At 33.8% G+C, this 14,326-nt stretch overlaps 1 pseudogene; it reads left to right on the forward strand.

The window, feature by feature from the left end:
- Positions 1-10,904: 10,904 nt before the first annotated feature.
- LOC114757541 (probable RNA 3'-terminal phosphate cyclase-like protein) lies at positions 10,905-13,477 on the forward strand (annotated as a pseudogene).
- Positions 13,478-14,326: the final 849 nt, after the last annotated feature.

The following is a 14,326-nucleotide window of genomic DNA, read 5'->3' on the forward strand; positions in this document are numbered from 1 at the left end:
AAATAAAGTAGCAAATTTCAAAGGTATATAAGAGTTAAAGTTTTGAAGAAGTAAAATTCAGATTGTTTGCCTTCCTTAAGAAGCTCAAATTATGGTGCAAATTAGTCCCAGAGCCGGAAGATATATCTTTTGATTCTAATAATGTATATTTTATAAATGCTACTAACGGACAAGATGAGTGAAGGCAAAGGTATAGTTAGATATCTAACTATAGTGCCTGCTCAAGAGGAATATATTTGAATGATATTTAAATACTCAGAAAAGTTGAGGCTAGACAGTATGCCTATGATATTTGTAAGGTACATAAATAGAGTACGTAGGTCATTAATGAAATTGAAGATATAATTCTATAGTTGAGATTTAGTATTGGCAATTTAGTATAAGAGTTATGTTACGTAGTAAGAATCTTCTAAAAAAACCTTGATAATTGACTTCTAGACCTAGTATGAGAAAGGTCTTGGCCACATAGTGTTTTCCAAGATAGTGGAACTGGTCCTCCGAGAGAAAGAGAAAAGCAACCGAGGCAAGGCAATACAGAGTTGACCTTATGCTAATGAAAGCATAAAATACATGAGGGCCAAGAGTATGATGGGATCAGATATCCCTTGGGTCTAGCAAAATACTAAGAAAGATTCAAGAAAAATTCTCTTATGCTACCAGATAGCTAACTGCCAAACAAATTGACATTGCAATCAGATGAATTTCATGCCAAATAGTTTAACGAGTATTATTGCCTTAATTGCAAGATGGATGCCACTTCTACAGTAATTAGATGAGTCAGGTTGAGAGGAATGATGATATGTTTTCGTCAGAAAGTATAGGTAGCCACTAACACATAATAAAGAGACTTTCCTTGGGGTTTGAGTCAAAGTTAAAAGACCCCCCAGTATAGAGCAATGGCAAGAGTTGAGAAAGCCAAATAGGGATATAAGTCTATTTTTTGTCATAAAGGCAAAGTGGCGACCTAAGCCTTTGAACAGTTAAGGCGGCCTTAAGAGAGATAAGGCAGTATCATGAGTTCTCTCCTTGTACCATCTAAAGTAATTAGAAGTGGTAAGATTGCAAGAGTTAGAGTAACTCTAAGGCAAGGTAAGTATAGTATGCGACATAAACATGTTGTTGACTGTAATGGCTACAAATATGAATAAATAGCTCAAAGAGCTAGCTAGGCATAGTAGACGAACTCATATAAAGCCTAAGAAAGTTAAGAATAAGATAATGAAGCTAAGAAGTGTAAGGAGATAATTTTGAGTTGCCAAAAGGAATGAGTAAGGCTTAAGAAAGCAATATGGATATCTAAGATTAGTTTTGGAGAATTATCAGTATGGTTGCGAGATTTCATAGAGATAAAGTTATCCTATAACTTCATTCTTTGGTCTTGAAATTCCCATAAAGGGATCGCAGTTAGATCCAAGAAGTGGGCTTATGAGATCATAGTTAGATCTCGAGATCGTAGTTAGATCTCATGGTCATAGAAGACCCTGAGGACAGTTACTAATACCCAAAATAAAGTAGTCTTATCTGGGAAGACAATGACCTCAGTTGAGTTTAGAATATATGATTTCTTGAGTCTGGTTAACCATTCAGAGAGAGTATCCTTGACTTTTCTTTAGATAGCCAAGTTGTTAAATAGACTAAGCTCAATTCTAATTGGTCAACAAAGGAACGTAAGAGTTAACAAAGTGTAGAGCTGCAAGTCCTAAGTAAAATACATTTAGGCCAGCTAAGTTTGGGGTAAGAAGGTAAGAGGAACAAAAAAAGCTCCCAAATATTATATGAATAGATTGAGTACCAAGAGATAATCCCAAAGGTAAGGTAGAAAATAACAAAGTAAGATTTTCAGAATGGGTGATACCATTAAAATGTTTCAGTTTATGCCAAAAACTTAGAATCGTTGATGTGATTAATATATCTTGGTTGATATTAGGTGCTTAGAATGGTGTATGCCATTAACAAGTCTTAGTTGATGTCAGATATCCAGCATTGTGAATGCGATCTATCACGACATGAGTTAGAGCACTGAGAAAATTACATAGTTAGCAAAGAAGGCAGTTAACATTGAAGGTGGAGACCATGTTTCCTCAATGGATCCCCAACTACATACATAAGTCGATCTATAAAGATCAGAAGAGTTATGCTGATAAAAGAAGGAGACCGTTGGAATTCAAGATTGAAGATTATGTTTTCTTGAAAGTAGCATCGACTATGGGCATTGGAAGATCGATGAAAATGAAGAAATTAAGTCCAAAGTATGTAAGACTATTTGAAATCCTTGTAAAAGTCGGCCTGGTGGCGTACTCTCTTCTTTTGTGAATTCTTTTCTTATTTAATTGTCTCGTTTTCTCTTGGTCACAGGTTGTAAGATTGCAAAGTAATGCGTATGCCTACTTCCAAAATTATAACGTTAATTTTTACCCTTATATTTTACTGGCTACATGCTGTGAAAGAAGTTTGGTTTTGGTGCTTATTGCAGGATAAATAATTCTGGACCTTCCAAAATCTGCTTCAAATGGTTGAGATTTAATTTAAATTTTTTGTTGTTGTTAATTTCTTTTTTTTTGGAAAGCGATAATTAATACATTATTTTTATTTTAAACTCTATTTAATTTGGTTAAAAAATGAAAATAATTAAATTTAGATCGCCCAGACTTAATCTAACGGTTCGAAATTAAGCAAGTACCAAAACTATCCCTATGAAACATTCTTAGGAAATAATAAATAATTATATTATTTTGTCCTTATTCATTGCGAATTTCTATTCTCATTTATTAATAGATTTGATGGTTTTTTTCTTGGTTAACCTTTTGTATGTCACACGTATTCTACATAAAAGGAAGATAACTGACAATGTAATGTTAACACTATATATGTAGTTAAAAAATTATGCTTACAGCATGTAAGCTGCTAATGTTTCAGACCTATGCTATTAGTTATAAAAATGATCTAATATATGATGTGCGTCCATGTTTCTATTTTGCTTGCAAATTACTTTTAAACTCAAATTTGATAGATGGAAGATGATGTGATGCTTGACATCAAAACTATGATTCAAGACAGTAGGGATAGCCACATGTATCGAGGCAGGTGTATCCCTAGAGTGACTTGTATAGAACTTCCAGATGCTCACACCCCAAAATTTGTTTCTATTGGTCCCTTTCATTGCGGTGATAAGAGGCTGTGAGATATGGAAAGGCTCAAGCAAGTTTTTCTCAAAAAATTTACACAAAGAAGCAGAGCAAACCTGGATGTTTTGATTAGTTTTGTGAAAAGTTCAGTGTCGAAAGTGCGTGCTTCTTATTCAGAGAACATCAATCTCGCTGATAAGGAACTCGTGAAATTGATATCAGTGGATGCTGCTTTCGTCGTCAAACTTTTCAGCCCTCTGCGTTATAAGACAGATATGGTTGATGATGTACTGTCACATCCATCAATTGGATATCTACATCTAGATTTAATTTTATTTGAGAATCAACTACCATTATTTGTTTTTGAAGAGCTATTCAATATAGCATTTCCCCCTAACCTTCGTGATGATGGAATCACTTTTTCTGAGCTTGCTTATCGGTTCTTTAGTGAAGCATTCGACCTTGAAAAGCCAAAGCATGATCTTGATAATGTGAGCACAAAGCATTTCACAAATTTGCTTAGGTTTTTGTTGTTAGCAGGAGGTCCTCCAGAAGCGGAACCATTCTTTTACACTACTGATGTTCTTTCATACAGTGCAGAGGAGTTGCAAGAATTTGGAGTAAAAGTTGAAGGCCAGCAAAAGCAAGAGCCCATTAGACATCAAGTTTTCAGGCCATGTTCTGGAGCTTCCACAGATTTTGGTGATGGATCTCGTGACTGAAGCTTTGTTCTTTAATATGATTGCTTTTGAACAGATCCATTGTCCTTTTACCTCTTACATTACTAGCTATGCTCTTGTATGGAGTCGCCTCATCAACACAAAGGAAGATGTGGATGTCCTGGTTGATAATAAAATAGTCCGCAGCTTCATTACTAATACTGAGGTTGTTCTGTTGTTTAGAATGATGGAAAAGAATGAAGGTGTAGCAACGCTGATTACTTAACACGTTGACATCTTCAAAAGGTTGAATAAGTTCTGCGAAAATGGTTTGCGACAGAGTAAAGCGAGTTTGAGGCGTGATTATTGCAGGACGGCTTGGCAAGGTGCGGCCTCTGCTGCTGGATTCATTCTCCTCATTCTCACTATTCTTCAGACCATATTTTCTATCCTCCAAGTAACAAAAGAAAACAAGATTCATTTGAAGCTTGCTTGTGTTTATTTGAGTGTTGTTTGTCCTCAGAATTTGTTGCGTTCAATTTCATTCTGTGTAATACTCTTTCATATTGCAATTGCATTAGTCGCATAAGGAATCAAACTTCTTGCTGTTAGTTCCGAGCATATCTGAAGGCCATTCAATGATACAATGTTAAACCATCATTATTCATTATGTTATTCTTTAAAACCAAATGCAACTTTTGTCCATAAAATCCCACAAAATTGTAGCTTTAACCAGTGATTTACCATTAAGTTGGTCCCAAGCATTGAAGCCCCTCTTTTTTTGGCTCGCAAGACTCCGTCTTCAGAATGTGACACTATAGCTCAGATGGTGCTCCCACGATGAGAACGGTGATGGTAGTTGATGAGAAGCTTAGCAAAGTGGATAGGCACTAAATATGGGCTCCAAGAATTCCAACCCTCTACCAGAGCCAACCGTGTTGGTGCCATAAGTAACTTTTTAGTGATATTAATAATGATTTTCCCTCAATGACCACTCGAATTAGGTTAGGAACTAAAGGTTCAATTGTGATGAATGTAGCACTGGGAAGAACGGCTTATGGATTTGAAAAAGTACCCATTTCGCAAGGCGCGGCCATTAAATAGGCGGGTTCGGGTTGGTTGGCAAACTTTCAGGCCTGTTTAAAAAAAATTTATTTTTTCAGAAAAAATTAATATTTTGATTTTTTAAGTTTTAATTCAATCTTTCTACTATGATTTAGTGTGACTCAGTCTTTGAATTTTTAATTTAATTAAAACTCAATCCCTAATCTTTTTGTATTTAATAAATTAATTATTTTTATGCATGACTCACCTTGACTCATCTTAAGTAGCTTCCAAATAAGCTCCACTTAGGTTAAATAAAAAAAAAAAGTTTTGATGGCTGGCCTCCTTCATATCTTCTACCAAACACTCACCGTCGCCCAGGGGCAATCATTTTTATTTAATCGTGCTTTATTATAAGTATGCTCTATTTTAGTGGCAAAGATATCAAAAAAATTTCTTCAAGTAAATTTTGTTTTCAAGTTTTGTAGTTTAGTTATTATTTTACTTTAATTTAAGATACATTAAGGTTGAAACATATAAAGTTTTAATTCAAGTTATAGAATCACAAGTTATATAAGTATAAAAATATTTTCTTATCAAATATATATAGTTTAAAAATATTAACATATATAATATAAATCAAATCATTATCTAAAATTCAAATTAACTCATCTTTTAAGGTTGAATCAAATAAATCAAAGCATTTTATAAAATTCAATTAGATAATGACATAACTAAATATGTGCAATATCATTAGCAATGTCAAAAAAAAAAAAAGCAATCGTATGGGCCTTGGACACATGCTTAGTTGGGCTACAAGAAGTGGACTGGGTTGGGGGAAGTTGTTAAAAACTTAAAATAAATAGATATGGGATGATGGATTTGGGCGTGAAATTTGTTGGCTCTTTTTCTCTCTGTCGCTTTCTTTCTCTGCATCTTTCTCTGTGAATTTCCTGTCCTGTTATCCTCTGGACCTAATTTTATTGTAATTGCTACAATATATGAACTTGCTTCGGATATATATGTATGTCTCCTTGAATATATGTGTCTGATTATGCTTTAATAATTAATGATAAATATTTTTATTTTCTTCCATTTGGTTGTTGTTATAAAAAAAAAAAGGTTTAAAAACATCTGTGATAATTATTTATTTAACCATAGAATATTTTGTCAACAAATTGAACGGTCAAGAGATTGGATCGTGGTGTGTCCTTGATAATTCTCTGAGTTATTGAGAAGACTATATCTTTCTTAGAGTCAGGTTCCTCAGAGTAAATTTTGCTGCATCTATCCTTCCGTTTGACCAGCACACATAAGCAAATGGTTTTTGCCAAGAGATTTTTCTAGTGGACTAAAATTCCCCTCATATATTTGATACTTTAATTAAGAGTATAGTTTACATAAGGCATATTAATCTCCTTTTTTCCTCTTTGAAACCTTTAGTGTGCTTCACGTCATGCTAGCTTTTATTTTTTATGTCTTTTTTAAAACTTCATTCGCTTATGTTTATACCTAATGAACCTCTTTTTTTTTTTTGCATGACCTTTGGCTTTTTTTTTTGGCCAACTACATGACGTTTAGCTTATTTGATGCTTTTACTTTAAAAAAAAAAAAAACTTCCTCTTTCTTTTTCTTTTTAGTTATTTTCATTTGCTTTTGATATTCGTGTTGTAGTATTTATAAAACTGCAGTGAACTATATGTAGTTTAAAGCCTCTGCAGTGGTACTTTTTTTGTTTTTTGTTTTGCCAGAAGCAGTGGTGCTATAATAGAGTGCTGTACTAGAAAGATCAGTTAATTAGAAGAATTGAAGTGCGTGAGAACCATTTCATTCATTCATACAAATTCTATATTTTTCCCATACAACTGATAATAAATTATTTATTGCAAATCTGCTTGGATTGAGATAAAATGAGAGAGGAAGGAAAAGTGAGATGAAAAATGGGAGAGGAATGGAGGTTTTCGCTGCTTAAATGGAATAGTGTGGTTTCCCCTCAAAATTTCACGAGAGACTTATGCTCAGCAAATTCATTCCCATCACTATCTTCTTCCACGAAGCTCTTATCACTCCTCAGCCTTTCATTTTATTCCATGATCATGGTTAAGATATTTTGTTTTCTAAGTATCAAGATTAATCTTAATGGTACTAGTAGTGACATTTTCATGATCTCAATATCTCATGTTATTATAGTCTTTCATTTTATTCGATTTTTATCATTTTCTTAAAATATTGAATAATGCATAATTTATTTACTTTTATTTTATTTTATTTTATTTTATTTAAAAATTATCCCCTTTTTATTTTTTCATATAGAAAAATAATTTGTTCTTGTTAAATATTTAGTTTCTTTGCCAATTATTTATAATAAAGGAATTTTAGTCATTCTAACATTTACTCATATTATTTTCTCTCTATTTTTTCTCATTCATCTAAGCAGGATGAGTAATAATACTTTGGGAAAATTAATTTCTTGGTCTTTATAGGGGGTGTTTGGCAATTGCCCCAGAAGTGTTTTTGGACCCCAAACCATGGCTTGGGGAGGCTGATTGCCAAACACTAATTTTTTTTTAAAAACCTTGGTTTCTAACAAAACCTTGGTTTTGAGCAGGCAAACCATGGTTTGGACTTAAGCATCACGCGGGTCGCTTCTGAGGAGTAACAAATAGTCGTTGGAGTAATTATTACTCCTGTTAGTAGCTCCCAAATGAAAAAGCACCTCTTCTCCCATTCTAAACTTAATGAAGGCCTCTTCTCTCATTTCTCTTCTCCCATTCCGTCGCCCCTTCTGAAGATTTCTCTTCTCCTGTGCCGTCGCCTCTTCTCCCATTCATGCTGTGCCGTCAGTGAGTCGCCAAAATCATCCAACGACTCAATCCTCCCATAGGGTGGTTTGAAGACAGGGCTGGAGAGAATCGGCACTCGGCGCGACTTAGCGGAACGTACCATGGTAGCCTGATCGGACGGCGTCGTATTAGAGTGGATAAAAGCGATACCACCAAGGGCAGCCATGGCGACGGCCATGTGAGCTTCGGAGACGGTGTCCATCAGAGAAGCGACACGAGGGATATTTAGAGGCACATTATGACTGACTCTGGTAGCAAGCTAAATAGCATCAGTAGGGAATTCAATTTAGTGAGGGAGGAAAATGACATCGTCATAAGTGTAGGTGTAACCTTGGCAGAAGAGCTTCTCGGCAGTAAAGCCGTTGTCAAACGGAGGCGGTGTGTAGTCCATTATCGTTGCCAGCAGTATGCTGTGAGGGTTCAACGAAGGAGACAGAGTGACTTTGTTTTTTGTTGTTTATCAAATAGAGCGACTTCACTGCAAGAAATCAGAAGAAACAGACAAGCACAGAGTGCGACAAAGCTGTAAAGATAAGAAAGATGAACAGAAGGGGATAAGGAAGGAAGTGGGGAAAGCTCGAAGCTTGGGAGTACTTTAATAAATAATAATATTTTTATTGGCAAAATAATATTCATGTTTAAAATCTTTAATAAATAATAATATTTTTTTATTAGCAAAATAAATCATTTTCCTAAAAATATTGTAATTATTTATAAATATATATACACATTAATTATTTATTATTTATATTATTTATGTCTTATTTATTATGTTACCAAAATATATATTATTAAAAAATTTATTACTTCAAATAAACATATATTATGAAATATATTTTATATGTAATTATCATTTAAATTTATATCCTTTTTAGTAATTTTTACATATAAAAAAGCACTTCTAACAATAATTAACCAAACACTCTCACTTTATCAGAATCACTTTTTCAGAAAATTTATTCTTTCAAAATCTATTCTTCTCATAATCTATTCTCTAGAAGCTATTATCCAAACTATGGTTTGGACTTATCCAAACACTCCCATAATTGTATTAGATGTTAAATTAGGTCCCTCGACCTTTTTTAGAGGTCCTTATGCTTCACAATCTTCAGGATGATAGTCCTTCGTTAATAAATTTAGACGCCATTAATACAAAGAATGATGTGATAACAAATCACAACTTTCTCTTTCTTCTCTCTCCGTATAGGCTGGCACTCATTTTTCAAGGTTGACCACTAGTTCACCATGATCGATCGAAAGATGCTGAGAAGTAGAGGGAGAGCTCCTTCTTTAGTTGGGTCCACTACTTCATCGACTTTAGCACTCAGTTGTGTTTATGTGGATGCAGGACAATGTCAGGTAATGATGGTGTTTGACATTCGGATGATAGCAAAAATAAAAATTAAAAAGAAAATTGTGAGACCTAATTCATAATTCATTTTTTTCGTCCAAACTTCTTTTTCTTCCACCCAAGCATGCTAGACCAGAATTTCATGGGTATTAATATTTAAACACAATAAATAAATTAAAAAAATAATTTTATTGAAATGTTAGGACCCAAGGTTGGAGTGAAATTTCAAATGCATATTTGAGGGGCGGGTTGATCCCAGTTTTTCTCTCTCATGACCCTTTTGTCTACTTCCTCTCTCATGTGGGACTATAAATTTGCTGGAGATAGTTGAGGCGGGATGTTTCTGCATATAAGTAAGTATATGGAGGATTTGAAGTCAATCTCTTGAAATTAATTCAGGTGAAATAATGAGTGTAGAAAAAAGCGGGACGTATTTGCACATCTTTGTGTGTTATTTCCCCTCTATTTAGGGTGTGTTTGGATTAAACCAAACCGTGGTTTGAAAAAGTGATTCTGGAGAATAGATTCTATGAAGAATAGATTCTGGAATGATTTTGAGAAGTGAGAGTGTTTGGATAGTTGTTATTAGAAGCACTTTTTATATACACAAATTACTAAAAGAAAAAGACATAAGTTAATATGATAATTACAGAAAAATAGATTTTATGATATATTTTAATTTGAAGGAATAAAATTGTTAATAATATATTTTTACCAACATAATTAATAATACATAAGATAATATAATTAATAAATAATTAATATGTATATATATTTATAAAATATAAGATTAAATATGTTTATAAAAAAATATGTTTATAAAAAAATAACAAGATACATATCCTATAGGCTCTCACACTTTTTCTTTTTTCTCCAAAAGCAAAAAATTTTTGCTTTTTCCAAAACTATGGTTTTGGAGTCAAAACCATGGTTTTGACCCAAAACCATGGTTTGGTTTTTGGGATGACTGTTTGGGCAGTTTTTTACCCAAACTATTGTTTGAGCCCCCAAACCATAGTTTGGGCAAACATCCAAACGGTACCTTAATTCAGGTGAAGTTCAATACCAAAAATACCAAGGATGTTTATAACTTTAGGTTTTTGAGTTACCAGTATCCTTGGAAATTTATAGGCTATATTTTTTGTATATAGGATCAGCAATTATACCCAAGAAAGAGTGGACAAGTATAGGTTTTATTCCTTCCTCTTTTTCTTGCATTAATAAAAAATGATTGTGATTTTTCTATGATGCCAAATTGGAAATGTGTGTTTTTTTTGGGTCTGCTATTTTCCTTCCCATTTAAATATATTATTTAGGAGTTTTATTTTACCATATGAATACTGTGTTAATTGCCAAATTGATACATGCATAAAAGATATCTTTGTGACCTTTGGATAAAAATATTTAATCTTAGTTTTTTATATGGGAAAAAAAAGGCTCTCTGTCCTGTGTGTTGCAAGGCAAAGGAAAGCAAAGGTAAAAGAAAATCAAAGAGCCTGTATGGTTGTCAGAAATGATGAGAATTAAATGGAAGGGGGTGATAGGGTCAAGGGATAAAAATAGAGAGAATGACAAATAAAGAAATCTTGAAAATAACTAAATGCCAAATCAGGATTTGTGGATAGGTTTTGACAATATTTAATTTGTATATAACAATACATCTTTGTAAGAATACCTTATTTATGATTTTGTGATTTTTATGATTTTTTTGTCGTTTTTTCATAAAAATATTCATGAAGTATTGCTGTACGAGCTGCTAGAAATGACAGAATGGGATATTTGCAATTTTTCAGGATTTTCAAAACTTTTTTTTTATTTAACGGTAGAATGTGGTATGAATGTGAGCGTGAAATCCAATTCAAGAATTTGTTTGCAAGAATCTGTGACGCCCATAAACGAGAATTCTACGATTTACTCCCAACTTTACTACTGAAGTTTGTAAGAGTGGAGAGTGCGGAATAGAGAATGGGGAATAAGGATTACAAGAGGCTAAAAGGATGTCAGAGCTTCAGGCAACGATTAATTCTCGCCATTCTCTCAGGTAATTCGATTATTATCGAGGATATTCGTGCAGACAAGACTTTCCCGGGTCTTTAGAAACACGAGGTCTCTTTTCTTCGTTTGCTTGAGAAAATCTGCGATGGTTGCTGTGTCGAAATCAACGAAGCTGGTAATTTTAGTTTTTCTGTTGGCTTATATGATGCTTTTAAATTCTGAAAATGATTCAACTGGCTATGTGGGGGCTGAATTGGGTTTTATTTGTGGATAGCTACTAAATTGAAGTACAAGCCTGGAATTATCATGGGTGGGAAGAATCTTGCGCATGACTGTGGTGTTAGTCGCTCCATTGGTTATTTCTTGGAACCGCTGATAGTTCTTGCTTTATTTGGAAAGAAGCCCCCCGAGATTAGGCTCAAAGGTAATTTATTGTGTCTTTTTAAACATGATGCATTTTACAGAATGACCTTTTAATCACAAAAAGAGAATAGAGTGGTGAAGCATACGCTTAACTTTGGTCGGCAAACACAAACTTTTGGCGATTGAGTGCAATTTGATGTTAATTCATAGGAGATAAGTTAGACCAATTATTTTCCACCTGTTGTTATCTTGTGATGTGATCTCTAATAATCACGTATAATTGTTTCCACCCTTAATTTATCAGGAGGTGGTAGGATAACTGAGGATGATTGGCAACCTTTTTGGCAATTTGGTGCCAGTTGATGCTAATGCATATGGGATAAGTAAAGTCATTTGATCTATATATATAATAATATTGTGATAATTATAGAAAGTAAGTAGCTATTAATTACAGTTCCTCTGGCTCTTGATGATGGTTCATGATATGCTGTTATATTTGAAGTATGAGTTGCTATCTTCCTCTGAGGTTTCAGTTTCAAAGCGAATCAAACTTATGACTTATAATATGAAGTGCTATCTTCCTCTATATTACAGGGATGAATGTTAACTAGATTTTATGTGAATAATAAATATACTAACTAAATGATATACGGGATTCAAAGCAACAATGATGGGATATAACCAGATGATCCGTTCGTTATAGCTGTTCAATATTATGTTGTCAGGAATTACAAATGATTCTAAGGATCCGTCAGTTGATACTTTCCGCTCCACCACTCTGCACATATTGAAACGCTTTGGAGTCTCTTCTGATCAGCTGGATCTTAAAATAGAGTGTCGTGGAGTTCCTCCGAATGGTGGTGGGGAAGTCGTTTTGTCCGTGCCTGTTGTTCAGAGTCTTAATGTGAGTACCCAAGTTTATTACTAATTTATAATTATGTAATTTTATTTGCAATCTTACATATTTGTCCTAGCAGGCAGTTTCCTGGACTGACGAGGCCATGGTTAAGAGAATTAGAGGAGTTACATTTTCTGCTAGAGTGTCCTCTCAGTTTGAATATACCTTGATTCATGCTGCCCGCGGAATATTTAATCGTCTACTCCCAGATGTACACATTTTTACAGATCACAAAACTGGCCCACAGGCTGGAAAGTATGATCATCATATACTTTATTTTACGTTTGTTAATATATTTGTTAGGGATTTGATAGATCCCAAGTTCTATTGTATAACCTTGTTTTTGGGTGATTTTTCCTCTTAATAACACAGGTCTCCTGGATATGGGATTTCGCTTGTTGCAGAAACTACTTCTGACTGCTTCATTTCTGTCGACACTGCTGTTTCTCGTGATCATGATGAAGAAGCTACTGACTTCACAGATGATGAGAAGAAAGACCTGATACCCCCAGAAGACATTGGTCAACAAACTGCTTATGCCTTACTTCAGGAAATCCAGCAGGGGGCGGAGTAGTGGATTCAACGCATCAGGTCGAATTCTTAATTAAACCGGCCCTTGTTAATCTTTCTGGTCAAGTTTTTTTTTTTTTTTGGTTTTGCTTTTTGAACTTCTGAGAAACGAAACATTTGAAGAGTTAGTTGTTGATAGAGTTCAATGTCATTCTTTGATCTACGTAGCTAATCTTATACAACGGAATGAGGCTGCTTGTTGTTATTGCTTCAAGAAATCCTGTTTCTGTTGTTTAATTGCATATTTAGTCGAAATAGGCCTAGCTCCTAGATAATGACTTCTCCTTGATGCTGGACAAAGTATACGAGGTTCCAATCTCTCGTTTATTTTCTTCTTCCATTTGCCCGGACCCATCCTTTCTTTCTTTAACACTGTTGTTCGGTGTGCAGGGTCTGTTGTTTCTTCTCTGCTCCCTATGTCCACAAGATGTTTCCAAGATTCGCGTTGGACAGTTATCCCAGCATGGGATAGAAACACTGAGAAATATAGGGGAGTTTTTGGATTTGAAGTTCGTTATAAAGCCAGATCCAAAGACTCACAGTAATTCTTAAATGTATGGGTGCTGGCTTGAAGAACCTTTCCAGAAAGCTGTCTTGAAGGTGATGAGTCCATGTATTACTATAATTTACCAATTTTTTGTTACTTACAAGCTCCTAGGACTCATACTAGGACATTTTTGATCAAATTACTCTAGTTGCTCTTCTGTTAGTAATTCACATTTTTGGGCTGCAATGCATTAATCCAATTGACCAAATTTTCTTCTATTGAAGATTTCTTTTAGGTCACCCTCTTTAATTGTATTCATGAGAAAGTGATGAGAAAATTTTCTGGCCAGACCAACCATGAAGTCAACATAATAATATACAGATTTAAACAGTACGGGAGCTGTTTAGTTTCCTTTGTTTTTAAATGAATTTTAATGATTTACTATTCTATTCTGAGCAATATTTTGATAGGTAGTGTTTTGCATGTGTCTCACTATATTTGTAACAATATCTTGTACAATGTTCAAGTCAAATAGATTTATGTTGGGAAGTTTGGAAAGTTATCTTGAAGGGAACAGTTCCTTGGAACATTGGAGAAGACTGACTCTGCTAGATGTCTTCATATTTCATGTTTTCATATTTTTTTTTGATAATAGATTTTAATAATTTTGTTTGTTGTGTTTTCGTATTTGCTTTCTTTTTAAACTGGTTTTTTTTTTTTCTATTTTAAATTAGATAACTTTTTCTTTTATTTTAAATTTGCTCAATGTGTGCTTTGCTGGAACAGCTGAGCAGATCACCACAATTCCTCTTCTGTTAGCAATAGGCATTAATCGAGTTGATCAAATTATATTCATTGGAAAAATATTTTTTTATGGTTGCTTTTAATTGTATTCGAAGATTGATTACTTTTATAAGTTTTTTTTTTTTTTAATAACACCTCGTTATGAATGTCTTATTAATTTATCTTACGCTACATTTTGGGTAACTTT

The sequence above is a fragment of the Neltuma alba genome, unplaced genomic scaffold (assembly GCF_004799145.2).
Source record: "Neltuma alba isolate B1F8T4 unplaced genomic scaffold, ASM479914v2 tig00010609_pilon, whole genome shotgun sequence".
NCBI classification, from domain to species: domain Eukaryota; kingdom Viridiplantae; phylum Streptophyta; class Magnoliopsida; order Fabales; family Fabaceae; genus Neltuma; species Neltuma alba.